The sequence below is a fragment of the Lonchura striata genome, chromosome 4, assembly GCF_046129695.1.
Source record: "Lonchura striata isolate bLonStr1 chromosome 4, bLonStr1.mat, whole genome shotgun sequence".
Lineage (NCBI taxonomy): Eukaryota > Metazoa > Chordata > Aves > Passeriformes > Estrildidae > Lonchura > Lonchura striata.
In genome coordinates, this window is record NC_134606.1 from 5,400,683 (window position 1) to 5,415,696 (window position 15,014).

General features: G+C 40.5%; 1 long non-coding RNA gene across 1 annotated transcript; it reads right to left on the reverse strand.

The window, feature by feature from the left end:
* Positions 1–1,744: 1,744 nt before the first annotated feature.
* On the reverse strand, positions 1,745–2,942 carry LOC144246111 (uncharacterized). The gene is made up of 2 exons (XR_013339791.1): positions 2,854–2,942; positions 1,745–2,384 (listed from the first exon to the last, which is right to left on the reverse strand). It is a non-coding gene; the product is annotated as an uncharacterized LOC144246111 (long non-coding RNA).
* Positions 2,943–15,014: the final 12,072 nt, after the last annotated feature.

Genomic DNA, 15,014 nt, shown 5'->3' on the forward strand with positions numbered 1-15,014 from the left:
AAGTAAAAAACCTCAGAACATTGGGTATCAGGTCACTGACTAGAACCAAAAGTAATGCCAGCTGCAGTGAGGGTAGGAAATAATCACTAAGACTTAATAAAACTAGATGCAGTGCTATATTTTTCTTCTGTTATCTGCTCAGTTTATCAAAAAATAAATGGTGAAGAAACTTGCAGCTGAATCTGAAAATGCCAGCAAAGGGTTGTCTAATGCAGCAGAGAAAAACTTCAGAGGAAGGGATGGTAGAAGGTTGTCTTCACCAAAACCTCTCAGCATTAAGGTACAAGCTCAGATCAGTGAGGGTGATTAATTCCTGAAGCAAATTTCCAGGGAAAGAAGAAGACTGTCCCTCAGCTGAAGGATGGAGCCATTTCTGAAAGAAATTCTTGAATACTCAAGAGAAGAGTAACTGGGTGAACTTTATGGCCTGAGTGTGTAAGTTACAGGAGGTCAGACTAGATGATATAATGGTTCTTTTCTGGCTCTAAAATCTATAAATGTATTATAAATGTTTTAGGAGCTGAAGGTGGTACCAGCATAATACTGAGCCACTGCTGTGAGCAAGACCTGAATACAGAATTCAAGCTTCCAAGCTTCCACATAAATGTGAACCAGCATTTACTGCAAGCACAGCAGCAAAACTGATACTGAAGCAGCATCTTCTGAGGGCACTGGCACTGCCTCTTGCTGTAAAATTTTCAGTCTTGGTCTTGGCTGATCTTCAGGCTTTATTGTAATATGTTTGGTTATAATAACAGGATGGTTCTGGCTGTCCCCTCTGCACCCTCCTGTGCCCCTGCTCAGGGCAGGATTTGAGGCTTGAAGGAAAATACCCAGGCAGAATGATGGAAATAATTCTTGCCTTGTGATTTCCAAAATAGATAAGTGACCTCTGTAAAACACGGCCTCCTGCCCAAGCACCTCACCCTTGGGGCCACCAGGGCAGAAGAGAGGATGCTTTTAATAAAAACATTCTTCCTTCCTCTTTATGTGGCTGGTGGAGGTGGCATGGTGCAAGGGAAGATTGTGATCCTTGGTGGAGGGGGATGAAAGCAAAAAGGATTACCCTGAGCCAGGGAGATCCTGTTTCCCACAGAGGACAGGACAGAGATCCCCAAGCCCCATACTCAGTGCAATAAGCAATTTCAAGAAACCAGGGAAGGAAGTCCAGTTTTCCTGAAGGTGTGGACCACAACCTGCCCAGAGAGGTGGTGGCTGCCTCCTCCCTGGAAGTGCTCAAGGCCAGGTTGGATGGGACTTTGGGTAACCTGGTGGAATTGAAGATGTCCCTGCTCAGAAAGCAGAGTAGGACTAAATGGCCTTTAAAAGTCCCTCCCAGCTCAAACTATTCTGTGATTCTGTGATGGTCTGGGCACATACTGGAGGCAGTAAAGTAACAGTGGCAGATTTGAAACTATACCTCTTTGTTGAGGCACTTATAATGCAGACTAAAAGACTGTTTTCTTGTTTTTCACGTGTCTAATCTTTTAGCAATCTGCCTCTGAAGAGACCCTGAGTGTCCCAATGCAAAGACCTTCTCTGCTGGTCTTGAAATCCTGCACTGAGGAGCTATGGTGAGAGGCAAAATAAACAAGCAAATAAACAAGTATCTCATAATGACAACAGTAATATAAAGCAGTGTCATGGTTTGACACTGGCACAATGCCAGTGCCCCCATGAAAATGTGATCCCTCCCTTGAATGCTGTGAAGTGGAATCTAGAACAGAGCAAAGCAGGCCCAAGCTTAATAACAGGAAAAAAACTTTATTAAACTACTACTACTAAAGAAAAGAGAAAACTAAAGAAGGGGAAAAAAAACCACACAAAGATCAAATGAAAACCTTGCAAAACATTCCTCCCCCCACCACCCAACTCCAACAAACCACAGTGAGACACAATCTGGACCCCAATCAGGTTTCCACCCCCCAAACAATCAATACTCAGTCCATCGAGGGAACAGAGTCTCTCCTGTGCCACAGACCCCCCAAGAAACACAGCTCCACATCCTGTGTTTCCATGTCACACATGGCACCGCCCAGAGAAAAGTTTGCTATGGTGACCCTTCTCCTTTCCATGCACAGTGCTCTCACCACCAATGCATGGATGGTCAGACTGCCTTTAGGATTTTTCCTTTCAAGGATGCCCTGCCAAGAGGGGAGAAAACAACAGTTCAGTTTTTCATTGTTTGGGACCACAGTCCCCCCCCATTTCCCCTGGGGCCGAGGGCTCAAGAACAGAGATCTTCTTCTCTTCTCTTTCCTTTCAAGGGCAAGGGGGCGCCACCACAAACCGCCTGACCTTTTCTCTGTTCACTCCACTTTTGTCTTTTTCTCAGCTGAAGCAGGTCTCTTGACTCACTGGCATCTTCCCAAAACACAGTCCCTCTTGAAGGAGAAGATTTGGTTCAGGTTGTGGCTAACATGGAAAAGTCTAGCTAAAAGCCACTCCTAGTCCCCCTCCTATCTAGAATTCCTCCTTCCAACATCCCATCCCAGGGTCCAAGGTGTCCCTCTTCCTCTCTTTCAAACCGAGGAGGGGAAAGGAGAATTCACAAAGCCTTCATTTTCTCAAGGAAGGGTTAAAAGTCCGAACTCCCAGGATGGCTCGATGCCCGGACATCCAGCAACTCCCACACAACTGGGCACCTTGGAGCTCCCCCCGCTCCTCCTTCCTCGCGGTGGAATTGCTGACAGGACAGGATCGCCGCCGTCTCTTTCTCTCTCCCCCTCGGGAGAGAAACCGGGGGCGGGGTGGGGGGGGGAAATGGAGACATCCCAGATTTCTTCCACCCTTCCATCTGCAGGGGCCAGCCCGGTTCCAGTCCTTTCACCACCCTTGGGGCTTTCGGCCTACCTTTCTCAGGCCATGGGGCTTCCCCTCCCCCACCCAGCTCGTGGCTGGGCAGGGGAGGTTTGCACTGCACGCTGACCGGAACCAAAGAGAGCGAGTTCCCCTGGGAATTCTGCTCTTAACTCCTCTGTGTTCTCAGAGGCGTGTCTACTTTCAATTGGTCAATATCTAAATTGACCTCTTCCTTCCGGAAAAAATTCTCTTTCCGTGTCAAACCACGACAAGCAGTCACTCCAAAACAAGCTTACACAACTGAAGGCCACTTTTTAACAATATTAAAATGTAGAATGCCTTCTGACATTATAGCACAAATACAAAAGATTGGACCAAATCCTCCAATTTCTTTCTCTTTGAAAAGCAGGGACAAATAAATTCACTGTTTATGTCTCTTGTGTTGAGAGAATTACATCTGTTTATTTTTAAGACCTATTATCTGACCTGTTATTCTTACATGTAAATGTCACAAAATACCAGCGCAAAAATTGAAAAAAGAATTTTGTCTCATTCTGCATCTTTTATCAATAAAGAACAATGGGTTTTTTCCTCTCTCCTTAATTACACTCACAGCCATCTGCTTAACACTGTGGATAAATATGAGATGAGCACTACTGGATGGCAAGCAACAATACTTCTTTACAAATTATGATGAATAAAGAGGAAGATGAATGTGTACAGATAGCGTATCAGCTTAATGGACTGCTTTCCAACAGATATTTTTTGTGTTCTTTGCTCTACTGCATGTAAAATTAAATCTCCAGTTCTGTGCCACAGACACTTTTGCATGAGAATAAATTCATTCTTTTCGCTGAGGAAGAGACTGGTTCAATTTAAGGACAAGCTGTCCCCTTGAGCCTGAGTATTTCTAAACTGTGAATTCTTTAGAGTTTTTATCAGGATGATCCAGTATGCTTATGGTGCTTTGTATAGTTTTGACCATGATTTAAATATTTCAGTTCTGACTGCAAATCTCATCTATCCTCAACAAAACAGAGCCACCAACATGACAAGAAGAGAACTCCTGGATCAGTGAATCCTTAAATAGTGCATCTTATCATAAAATCCTCTTTTTGGACATATCAGATTCCAAGTCAGAAGTAATTAGAAATTTTTCAATCTCTTGTCTATGACTAATTTCTTTTCACTCTTACAGAAAACTTCTACTAATCCCTCCCAAATTTTACTTTTGAAGTCAGGACACCAAGGAAAATAAACACCAGTACTTAATATGTATTCAATACATGAGTGTATTTAAAGTAATAATAAAATTTTCCTAAAATAACCATTGTCTTAAAGAAAGGAGAGAAATCTTAGCTTTGATCTGAAGTTCTGGATGGATGGGCCAAATATAAAGGATTGAAATCCAGTTCTGCTCCAGTCCTTAGAGACCCAAATTTACCTGTCTTCATTTCAGGCTGTTAAGTGACAGCAAGTTTGGAGGAGCTGTCCCAAGTCTTTTCAGGGGAAAAACAGACAATATGGACAAAACAGGGCTGCAGAGGGTGAGTCAGATACTTAGGACAGAGATGCAGCCCTGTAGAAGGGCTCACTTTTCATATTCACTGCAGAGGAAGCTCAGAGCTACCGTTCTCCTCATGAAGGGGCTACATTTCTAAATATTGATGGATGAGATATTAATCCCAGGGTTTTCTGAGTATGGTTGCTTTTTTACTTTTCTATATGAACAGATTACCTGAGGTGTTGCTTCTAAAATATACCACAAACCTGAATATACCACAATACCAGATTGGGGTGGGTTCTTTTTACCCAAACTGGGATGTGGGCACTCCTTCTACCCCTCATAGGACATACCTGTGTGAACAAATTGACATAATACCTACATGCCTCCTATCTATTACTCCATTTCTAGTTCTTATTTGATAATTTTCTAGGTCATGAGCCCATTTCTCTCTTTGTATAAGTCCCTCTTTTTCCTTTATGTGGAAAGACCAATTGCATTGGGTGAGTGTCTCATGTAGTCAGGTCAGCTACACTCTTTCACTTAGAGATCTTTGCTATTGCTGGGCTGAACTTTGTGTGGTGAGAAAGAAGGGACCACTTAAAACCCAATGCTTGAGGAAAAGTAGGAGGATCTGGCTCAGCCTGTGTTGTACAATGCCCCTTGTGATGGACAGGACTCATTGAGATTAGCTGGAGGCAGAAGGAAGTCACAGCACTGCTCTGGAGCACTGGGAGCAGCTGTTCCAGACAGAAAACTGAGGGGTTTTCACCTCTGAGTAGAGAGGCTGTGTCACCGTAGGCCCCCAGTCAGGGAATAATTAGTATTGATTTTATGATGGTAGAAGGTTAATTAATTATTTTATTATATTACCTTATTATGATATTATACTAATTAAGAAACTTAGTAGCTCTTACAGCTAGTTTGATATAGCTTGGATCTAACTGGTCAATCAATCCAAACACCATCCAGTGAACAATTAAGAAATCACCCTTTGATAAACAAATCTCCATGACACATTCCACATGTGCACAACAGCAGGTGCAACAAGAGAAGATAGGAATTGCTTCTCATTCTATCTCTGATCTTCTCACGTCCTTCCCCAGGAAAATGCCTGGGAAATTCTGTGCCTGCTTTCTGTGGCCAGAGCTGCTGCCACAGGGCTGAGAAACCTCCTTTCCTGGCAGGGTCTGCTTTGCTTTGGAATGACCCCAAGATTGTAAATGTCTTTTTTTCCTAGCCCACCACAGCCAAGAAGGAGTCTGGAATGCTTCGGATCACGTTCAAGGTTGTTTATTTTTCCTTAGCTATAACATTTTTTCTCTGACCTGCCAAGGTCCATCCAGAAAGAAGGCCATGGCATTCTGCCTCGAGCCTCGAGAAGCTCCCACATTATATACTCAAAACTACGTGTAGTATGTTTACAATTTCATGCCAATACCTATCATCTGTGTTAGTGAGTCTCTACCTTAAACCAATAGAAAAGTGTCACCATCACAGCAAGACATGGAGGACAAGAAGGAGAAGGCTAGGACATGCCCAAATTCCTCCATCTTGTACCCCCTGAACCCCATTCTAAAAAACCTAAAATTCTATTTTTCCACCCTGTGTTAATCCAAATATCACACTACTCAAACCCTAGTGGCTTGTAATTCCTCAAATAAATTTGGTAACATTTTCCACGGGCTAAAATCAAAGCCACAGATGTTTCTGACTTCTTTCCAAGGTCTCCGAGCCCCCTGCCAGGGTCTCGAGTCATCCAGGGCAGCCAGGGGGATGTCCTGGACTCTGACACTTTCCTGCTGGGGCTCAGTGGGGGCACAGCAAGCTCTGATCCCTGGGAGCCAAGGAACCTCCATGTGCATGGGGACAACAACCCAAGGAGCTCTGCAGGTTGACCCCCGGTCCTCTCCTCCCCATGGCAGCTCCAGAGGCTTTTCCCTCACCTGGGAAGTGCCAGACCCCCCAGCTGTCCTTGCTGGCTCCATGAAACAGTCGTGGCACAGGCTCAGGAGTGAAGGAAATGTCACTCCTTTATTTCCCCCATCAGGAAATGCCTCTCCTGAGCTCTCCTGCTGGACATCAGCCTCTAGAAAGCTCTGATTTGGTTCTATCAGTAGGGCTTTCCACACAACATTGAATTTTGGTAAGTTTCATCTCCTCTTAGTTCAAACACTTGTCATTTGATTTAAAAGACCTTCTACCAGTGTTCTAAGCAGAGTTTATATTACTAAAGCACATTATTGGTTTACCAGAGCAATTTTACTCTCATTTCCCTTTTCCTGTGAACTCTCTTATCAATGGCCCCAAAATACCATGGCTATGGGTATTGATTTCTCTCAGCTCTGTGCAATAAAGCCAAGATCATATCTGTGCATCCAGCAAACTCCTTAATTTGGGAAGGTCTTCTGCAAAAAATAAGTAGCCTTAACTACCATTTCAGAATTAGCTTTGACTTACTGCAGATTTGTTTTATTTTTTTGGTTTGGGTGTAGGGGTTTTGTGCTTGTACTGGAGGAAAAATAGAAAAACAACCCAATATTGATTTCAAGTCTGGAAGCTTTTGGCTGTGTTTGAATCTGCCTTGTTGGCTGTGTACATATGAAGTGGAAGCATCTTCAGAACCAATTTTTAAGCCTGTCTTTTGTGCTTTTTTTTTCTTGGACACATTAAGAAAAAGAAAATAAAAAATGAAGATAGGCCTCAAACTACAAAGAGGGATTTTAAATTACTCTGTGTTCTCTCTCTCATACATTTCATGCGCCAGCATCTGAGGAGCCAAGCACAAACAATAACAGCAGTGCTGGTGCTTTTTTCAGTGACAAGGCATTTTGCAAATATTAATCTGGAGAGTAAAGGAAACAACACAAACAAATATTATTAAAGAGAAGGAGAGAACTGACTGCAATGCCATATGCATAGGAAAGTTAAGTCATTTTACAGGGACGTTGAAACAGAAGTCTTAAGGAACATCTTGTATCAGGAAATACATTCTCTAGTTCCTCATAATAAGTTTCTACATTAATTTATACAGGTCTTTCTTAAAAACAAATCAGCCCTGGCACAGTTTGCTCAGAGAAACTGTGGCTGCCCCATCCCTGGAAATGTTCAAGGCCAGGCTGGATGGGACCTGGGGTAGTGGAAAATGTCCCTGTCCCTGGCAGGGGGTGGACCAAGATGATCTTTAAGGTTCCTTTTAACCCAAACCATTTTGTGGTTCTATGATTCTACATGGAAATAAAATCCTGACATGAGTGAGGGAAAGAGGAACATTTGCTCATAGAAAAATTGGGGTTGCATGAAATGTAGAAGTACTTAATCATCTCAGTATTTGGATAATTTCATTATATTAACACTGGGTATTTGGATCATCTGATTAGTTGCTTCTCTATTACAAAAGGGAGAAAAACAATAAAATGTAAAATTCTATTTTCTGTTTGGCTATCTAAATTTTAATAAAATCAAGATTAGTAGAGACCTGGGATTCTTTAGTTAACCAAATGCTCAGAGAATTCTCACATTTTCCTCACAATAGACTAAAATATGCACTAAAAATCAAGGTAACTCAAAAAGCATCCAAACACTTTTTACTGTATTTAACAAAAAGGCTGCTACAAGGAAAAGGTTTGACTCTGGTGTTCAAGATGCTAAAAAAAATAAAAAAGTGTCACATATTAAAGTAACTTTGGTCTGAATATATCTTGGGAGGATTGACATAAATTACCAAATCCAGACTTAGTCAGCTAGCCTGCTCTCAAATCCTCACCTTGCTGCTCCTTTACTCCATTAGGTCAGTTTAATCAGTGCTTTAGGTGAGTTTAATAAAGCACTTGAATAAAAAGCTCTACTAGCAAGTCCTTCTGCAAATGTTATTTGTTTCTGATGCCTCTTGAATCAGAATTCTTCTATACAGAATATATTTAATCTGATAATACTGGAACAGGTCAAAGGAGAGAGAATTGAAGGAGCATTAACTTTTGTAAATACAATAAAACTCCATCCTCTAAAGCCTTTCTTATTAGTAATGAGTTTTCAGTTTTCCATTCCTAGGAGATTATTCTCACAAGGTCATCGAGAATTTGTGGACACAATCAGAAGCAAAAACAACAACAAATTTTGGTAATTTATTTGGCTGTCTTGTTTACAGGCATTTAATCCCCAGATTTTGTTATGGCCTAAATTCTGGTCACAATTGTGAAACCAGCAAAAGTCCAGGGGCCTTACACTGAAGGAGAGCAGGTTTATATTAGATCTGAGGAATAAATTCTTTACTCTGAGGGTGGTGAGGTAGTGGAATTGATGCCCAGAGAGGTTGTGGACTCACTATTCCTGCAAATGTTCAAAGGCAGGTTGGATGGGGCTTGGAGCAACCTGATCGTGGAAGATGTCCCTGCCCATGGCAGGGGTTGGAACAAGGTGACCTTTAAGGTCCCTTCAACCCAAATCACTGCTCCATTTTCTGTGATTCTGTGCACTGATGCAAAGCTCAGCTTGTCTGAACACCAGGTGAGCAATTTGCCCTGATTCCATTACCCCTGTGATTTGCCAAAGAAATATGGCAAGAGGTACAAACAAGGCAAAACCACGTGGAATTTCAGGAAGGTACTTAGATGCTGGCTGGTTCCTGGCTCAGTGATGTTGTTAATGAGCCAATCAAAAGGACTCTGGAATAATTTATTCCATAGCTCCAATTTTCAGTAAGACTTCATGGCTGGGACAGAAGCATTTTCACAGATCTTAGTCTGGAAGTCATTAATGTTGGAAAATGGTCACACTCATCTCTCTCCCCAGATGGAGCCCGGGAACCATAACTGTGCAACCAGCTTAATGCATTCTCACATATCCTGTGTTTTTATCATAAAAACAAATGTAGCTTACAAAAAATATAGTGTATTATTTAGAGCCTGTTGGGAACCAATTTACTGCACTATAGGTCTGCAAATGAAGCTGTAAAGGGGCACCAGAAAGGCACAGGTCTGCTGGCCAGCCACTGTGGCCACTGTGGCACGAGGCACTCTGGGACTGGCACTCCCCAGGGGCTGCTCGCCCATGGGGAGGAGCGGCTGACACGGGATGTGAGAGGCTGCTCTGAGGACTTCCACAACCCCCTGTGTGCAGGGAAAGGGAATTTCATCAGAACAATGAGGCTGGGAAGCTGAAAAATCAGCACAAAAAAGGAAAAAAAAGTGTTTTGGGAGACCAACATGTGATATAGGTAGGTGTCGTGGTGATGCAAAGCATCACTTCCCTAAATGTCTCCCATGCAAAACCATGACAATAGGAAAGCTGGAGCACCCTAAAAATCCTTAGCTCAGGAGGAAGAAAGTCAGGATTAATCCATTTCTGGCTGCATTAGTATACAGCTTGCGCTCTGAAAATCAAGCTTTTTTTCTTTTTTTTTTTTTTTTTTGACTGTTTTAATTTGAGTCTGATTCCCAAAATAAAAATTCCTATTCTTAGAAAGTTGTGTGAGTTGAAACAGGAAAGAACTTCAGTAAGAGGCAATCTCTGCATAGAGCCGAGATATTTTTCCAATAGCAAAAATTTTCATTTTTTATCTGCCTACAGCTAAAATTACTGAATAATCTGGTGGGAAAAATACAAAGCAGCCACTATGCTGTTATAACCCCTGAAAAGTGACTGACCTTTAAGGACATCTAATATGGCAGCACAATAGAGAAAGTCTAAACTCTTTTTTTTGGTTATTCACACACACACACACACACACACACAAATTTTGTGTAAGTTTTCTTACATGGATATTTTAATTGTACCAATAACATACAAATATAAGATTTCCTCTGTAAAGACTGATGGAAATATGTCTCTAATGTGCAGAAATATCTGTAACATTCAGAATGGTACACATTTAATACTGTTTAATATATTTAGTACATTTAAGAGTATAACTCTGTCACGTTAGGGATATCACTATGATTTAATTTTTGTAAGAATAGGTACTAAATTCTTTCTTTATCAAAGTGATAAAATGCATTTCCTTCCTGCATATTCTCATTCCTGAATTCCCCTTCAGTGCACTGCCAAAAAAGAAGGTGCTTTCGACAAATCATCCACGATGAAAGTTAAAAGTAAAGAAGGCAGAAGGAAAAAAAATCTGGTGGCAAAGAGAAGAAAATAAACCTTAGTGTGGGGAAAACAAACTTTATTGTGGGGGAAACCTCAGTGTCAAGTCTCTGGTGGAGGCTGTATTAGCATTTGATAAAGTATTGCCAGAATAAACAAAAAGTACAGGAGTTCACAGTGCATTAATAGAGGAGTTACAGCAGCACAATTAAAATTTGTGAAGGCATGGACAACCACAAAGCCATGAAGTCAAGCAGGGGATTCATTTGAGCAGGGCAAGGGGTATTGGCAGAAGGCGACCCCAAATGAGCCCTGTGGTCTTGCTGATAGCAGCAGAAGGAGCAGGGAGTTGTGTTGTTTTCCTGTCTTTCTGTCTGGCTTCAGACAAATCCTCTTCCCCATCCCTGCCTTGCTTCCCCACCTCTGACCACCTGTTAGAGGAATGAACTCCTCAGTTCTGTTCCTCAGCCAGGCCTGACCCTCTCAGCTCATCAGGAGCTCAGCACAGCTGAGGTGCCTAATTAGGAACTGATTTTCCAAAGGCTGTTGAGAGACAGAGGTCACAAAAATTCATATCTGCTCAAGGGGATTTCAGTGATGTCTCTGTCCCCTCCTTTCCAGGCACTACAGGGCAGTGTAATCACGTCCCAAAATGGATCATTTCTGCAGACCACGGGAGGTGCAGGTGTTCCAGGGTGTTGTGATGATGCTCAATCTGCCAAGACACAGCAAGTTTCTACTGTGAACTTGCAATTTCTCAAAGATTTACAACGCACACAAATCCACTGTGCTTTCCCACCTCGCATCCAAAACTGACAGGAATTGTTCTCCTCTGGATTTAATAACCATTAGCACTAGCACTGAGAGGTTTTTTTCATTTCCTCACGTTGTGTTAAAGCAGATAATACAATTATTTCTTCCTATTTGCATTAGTGGAAGAGGCTTAGCCATTTTTCCTATGTCCAAATAAAAAAGCAGCTTGAATCAGACCATTTGGCCACAATGTCTCAAGTTTGGCAAAGCTTAAAAAGGCAAATTTTATGAATTTCAGCAAGGGAAATATGAATTTTATACTATCACTTGAATCAAGCAACAAGGCCAGCTGATGTGGAAAATCTACTCACTTTGCCTTCATTCCCCTTTGCTCTCACACACCCTTTTATTTTCAGCGATTGTTAATTTTTCATTTCCTGTAAACATTCCTGAGCAATACAATCTGCTGGAGCCGAGATTTGCTGGAAATTGCTCTGCTGCCTTTTCTCTCCCATTTGTACAACCAGATGAATCAGATACTATCAATTGATTAATCAACATGTTCACTTTCTCTCCTCCATAGCTGTGAACACGAGAATGAATATTTATGAGAGCATGTAATTAAGCACTTGATTTTTGTAAATCATCTGGTGATGCTGTCAGTGAGTTTCAGTTTGCAGAGAGGCTTCAAGTCTTACGTATCTTCATGAAAGAAATTATTAATTTCCATAACAAGGAATTGGAAGAAAATACAGTTCTGTTACCACACATAATTTACAAAATTATAATTATGGTGTTGTTTGCTACATACTTCAGCAAAGATCTTATAGAAATGGGCTGATGAATTAAAGGAGGAGAAAAATCAGGACATGGCAGCATCAAGATTTAGTCTGAGCTCTCTACATTAAAATGCTTCAGTTTTACATTGTCTCCCTGAATTTAGAAGTTTCTTTTTAATAAAATTAATATTTTTGTTTGCTTGCTTGGGATTTTTTGGGTTTTTTGTTGTTGCTGTTTTTTGGAAGGTTTTTTTTATTGTTCTTTTTTTGTTGTTTAGTGTGGCTTTGACCCAAATCTTAAAATGCTTGATAAGCCTCGACCTGTAGAAATCCTTTTGATAGTACTCAGATTTTTAGTTAAAACTTCATATGCATTTTTACTTTGCTCTGGTTTTGACAGTGATGAGAAAACTGACACAGTTGTGATCAGAGTGGTGCAGATCTTACAAGAATTCCTGATGATATAACTGGTGTTTGAGTTGCTCCTTTTAATGTTCTAGAGCAGTTCCAGGGCCATCTATCATCATTATTAATTAGGATTGTTTGACCTACAACTCATTATTTGGTAAAATTACAAACAGGCTTTTCTAGGTATTAGCTTTGAACGCTTAGGTGGCATGAAAACACTACTATTATCAATAATAACAAAACTATAAATAATTATTAAAGAGGCAGCAAATTTTAAAATGTCTTCCAACTTCTTCCAATATCTTCAGGCTCTGCTCTGTAACAGATATAATAAAAAATAATCAGAAGCACAAAGCTAGCATGTTTTCTACTGAGAAATTTCCAAAGTTTTACACTGTTTTTTTTTCTTTTCTAGACAAAATATTAGACATGTATTTAGAGTATCATTCAAGTTTTTAAATTAAAATACACTGCATGATTTCTTTTGGATATCACCAGCTTCTTTACACCCACTGTGGTTAGCTTTCTGTGTGGATAAATTGGTCTAACGTGTTCATATCTCTCTCAGGAGAGGACACAGCACTGAAGTGGGTGAGAATCACATTCTGAGTCATAAATGCAGTGCAGGGAGCTGAAGCCAGCACACCAGAATCCCAGCAAAGCCTGGGTGAGGATTCTCCCAGGTGACGCAGCTGGCTTGGTGCCAGACCTGCAGAGAAGCAGAAAGGAAAGGAAATTCTGCATCAGCATCACTTGCCCAAACACAGGTGAATCCTGTGCTTGGCATTTCTGTGTCACTTTTAATTTGTGCAGAGCAGAAGAAAGAGCTCCATATTTGCACTGCTGGGTTCAGAAGTCTGGGGACTAAAATTTTTGCTTTTCTGAAAACCCCCTGTCATGGAACAAGACCCCACTGAGAAGGAACAGCTCTTTGTGGATTTAGAGGTCCAAATTTCTGTACAAAGCTGTGAGATTTGATCCATAACAATGGGCCATGGCTCTAAACTGAAAGGAAGTAATTTTAAATTGGATATTAGAAATAAATTCTTTCCTGTGAGGGTGGGAAGACCCTGGCACAGGGTGCCCAGAGAAGCTGTGGCTGCCCCTGGATCCCTGGAAGTGTCCAAGGATGAGTTGGACAGGGCTTGGAGCAACCTGGGACAGTGGAAAGTGTCCCTGCCCATGGCAGGAGGTGGAACCAGGTTTCTTCCTGTATGACTAAAGTGTTGAGTTTGATCATTTAGAACATTTAGATGGTCTTTCTTTGACCTACAGTTTTATTTTTTTCTTAGGGGAAAAATCTTTTGAAATATAACAAATTATTTCAGTTTTAGGGGAAAAAAACAGAGGGAAAATTTCACACAAGCAAAAAAATCCTTTCTCAGCCAAATCTGTGGAAGGTTGACTCAAATCCCTGTCCTCTGTTCAACAAGGAGGGTAAAGCCTTGCATAATGCTAAAAAAACAAAGATTAGTCTGTACTTCATTCTCTGAAGTTAGTGGTGTTCCATTCTTTTCCTTCAGGAACTGTTTAATAAAAATTACTGAAATAACCCCAAATGAAGATACTAATGTTCAAAAATGGATGGAGAAAGAATTTGGAGAACATTAGATTTCAGATTTTCAAGGAAAACCTGAGTACTTCTGTGAGGAAAGAAAAAAAAAATCAATCCAAACTCAACATTATGTTAAAGAGGGGTCTAATATTAAACAAAAAATTAAAAATACTATCCGTCACTAATTTAACTGGGAGGATTTCTTAAACTTCTTATTCCCATTTAAGTGCTTTTGAACCTTCCTGGACTATTTTCCTTAATTTATCCATAAGCAGTGAACTTCACTGATGATGTCTTTTCTCCAAAAGCAGTCTATTACGCTTGTCAGCTTTTTCTGAAAGGAGAGGAGTTGCATATCCATCCCATCCTTGCTCTTTATTCTCATCTGTAAGACTCCAATTAAGCTTTTCACTACCTGTCTTTTTCCTTTCACTCCTCTGCTCCCCCTCCCTTTTGCTCTCTTAATCCTCCTCTATTTCCACTCTTTACTGCTTTTTTTCCTTATCTATGTTTTATAAAATCTTTCATGTTGCTTCCAAAGTCCAAGAGTGACCCAGTAAATAACACTCCTGTCTTTCTTTAAACTATTTCTTCAAATATCCCCTCATCTTCCATTCTCTTCCTCACTGATCCCAGCAGCATCTTTTTCCCTGAACTGATTTCTGTGCTATAAATTACACTTATAGGGCTCATAGATTTTTTTTATTAAGGCTGAAGTAAGCCACAAGGAACCTCAAACAAGAGTGAAATATGTAATTAATTAAATAAATTGAGGAAAAATATGTAATTAATATCTGTCTATATATATATATATGCAGATTCTTATATTAATGTTTAAATAGTATATATAAATAATGATATATTAATATTTATACATTTAAATTATATCTATACTCCCCACATAGATATATATATTTTTAGTGAATAATAATTACTCGGGGGAAGTACACATCCTATGTGATCTTTCTCTATGTTCTTGAAACTGAATCTACTCACTGTCTAACATATCCTTATTGTCTAATTTAATTTTTATTTGATGACATTTCATAAATGATTAAGCAGCAATGGTCAATCTGAATCATGAACAATTACCCTTGAGATGTGAAATATTCAGAAAAATCCTGAAAAT